Below are 2,561 nucleotides of genomic sequence, written 5' to 3'. Positions count from 1 at the left end.
AACGAGCATGCTTTTAACTGGGGGTGTGTAGCAGTTCTCGCCGTAAAGCAAGACTGACTCTCGCGAGACTTCTGAGCCTGTGGGTGCGGGTCAGTGCTCCTGCAATTGCAAGTGCGGTATTTCCCCCACAGACCACCAGGGCGGCCGAGAATACCTTTGTTCAACCTGAAATGACTCATTTAATCATCCAAAATGTTATGGAACACATTAATTAACTGAAAAATGTTGCATAGTATGCCTTTAAAGTCAGAATTCTGAGAAAAAAGTCTGAATTCCGAGATTAAAGTCGGAATTCTGAGATTAAAGTCAGAATTCTGAGAAAAAAGTCAGAATTCTGAGAGAAATGTCAGAATATTGAGATTAAAGTCATAATTCTGACTATTTTCTTGTATTATACTCAAATAAAATTCAAAAATCAGTCTGTTTTTTTTTTCAGTGGCCCTAATCCTCTTCCTTCTGATCTGATCTTTTCATGGCAGTCTGAACGGCAGTCTGTTCCAATCCGACCCAGGACACTCGGCTCTGTGGTCCTGAATCCGATACGAATCTGATCTCTTCAAATGCGACCTGTGTCTGAACGGCCAGGTCACATTCTTCTGGCCTGAACGGCATAAATACTCAACAAAGGTCACTATTATGCGTTTTGCAATGCAGAAGCGTCAAGAAAAACAACATCCACGGTGGAGGATGATTTAGGTGTTCAGGCTGACGTAGAACTAACTGGCCTGCAGAAGATAATGAAAAAAAAACACAGATTTTAAGACAGGATTTTTTTTTTTAATAGAAATTTTCTAACTTTTGCGACAATATAGTCTGATAAACAGTACATTATATACATGTTTGACATTTAAATATGACTTCCCTATGACTTTAAAGCCTTCATTAAGAAAACATAACTGGAAAGTGGATGGGGCATAGCGCATGCAATGATGTTTCATCCAGAAGCGCTGCCTCCTGTTTACCAACCAACAGCATTTCTACCAGCATCACTTTCTGCAGCATCAGAGGGATCAGCTCTGGGACTGGATGCTCATCAGTGCTGCTGCAATCAAACCGTAAAACTTCCGGCTCATATTTACACTTTGAAAGTTGGAGCTGATGTTATAATCAGGGGTGAAACGGTTCCTGCAAACAAAATATATACATGCAAAAAAGAAAAATCCCTTTCATAAATTGTGTTGTTCATGAATTAACATGTTTAAAATGTGCTTGTTGTGTAGTTTACATTAGCAGATATAGTTAAATTTGACCTCATGTAAAAAAAAAAAAAGCTTACCGGTAGTTTTTATTATGCGTATCTGGGGACTTCTGGATTTTCATGACAAAATTCTTTCTTGATTGAAGCCAGAATGCAAACTTTCAATTGAGTGACACTGAAAACAAAAAAACGTTCACACTTTATGATGCTTTTTTTGAAAAAATAATTCGCATTTCTTCTGTTGCAACCTTTTTTAAGAGCAGATTTACACTTAATTGTGATATTTACAGTATATCGTCGCAGTCGCCACACGAATGTTGTGTTTTAAACACTCCAGAAATTCCCACTGAAACAAACCAAGGTTAAAAGGAGAGCAGAGCAAACAAAAAAACGTGATCATCAAAGCTGCTCCTGAATGCAGGCCAATCCGTTACCTCTGGTTGTAATAAAAACATGAAAGAGGGGGATGAAGAGGATAAAATGATGAAGAACCAGAGGGGTGAGCTGGATTTAAGCTTTGGATACAAAGCTTCTTCTGAATGGAAAAAACACTGGGTTTTTTTTCCCTTGCATTATATACGAACTGATGGTATTAATGTCTTATAAGGATACAGTATGCCTTAACGAGTATACACACTGTAAACTGTGTATACACACATATAATTATGCTAATGTAATCCAGTGTGTATATTGAACCAGTTAGCCATGGGTAATGTAGCCACACACACACATATTCCTCCAGTTTTGCAGCTCAACTAACAAAAACATTTTTTTAATTCCATACAGCTGTGAAAAACTCACAAACCTCCTGCAATAAGAACCACGGTTGCACAGAATCAATCCATAAATGCAAACGTTGAATCCAATCCAGAGATGGAGAGAAAAGCAGCAACAGAGACCAGATATGCAGCTTGGATCAGCTTCACAGACACAAAAACGACTGAATAGAAAACAAATCAAGCGCTTAACTGTCTACTAATGTGAAAAATGACCTACAGGATGGTTCGTTTTAAAGGTTATGGAAAAAAATTGAAATCTAGATAAATCAGTTTTTCTTGAAATAAGTGCATTTGTTCTTGGATTGGGGAGGTAAAAGAGACATTTTGCCAATAGAACAAGACAACATACATTTAAAATAAGAAAATACATTGCATTGTCTTATTTCAAGTGCAGATTACCTAATTATCTTATTTTAAGAGTAAAAATACTTGTTCCATTGGCAAACTATCCTATTTACCGACTCAAATTAAAGGTAAATAGACTTACTTTAAGACATTTTTACTTATTTCTAGATTGTTTTTCCAGTATAGACTTGGTTGATGCACAGTTTCATTTATGCTATGTTCACACCTGAAGCAGCAGA

Source organism: Cyprinodon variegatus, unplaced genomic scaffold, assembly GCF_000732505.1.
Source record: "Cyprinodon variegatus isolate N-32 unplaced genomic scaffold, C_variegatus-1.0 Scaffold740, whole genome shotgun sequence".
NCBI classification, from domain to species: Eukaryota; Metazoa; Chordata; class Actinopteri; order Cyprinodontiformes; family Cyprinodontidae; genus Cyprinodon; species Cyprinodon variegatus.
The sequence above is the reverse complement of the archived record's forward strand: the minus strand, read 5'-3'. Positions refer to the sequence as shown.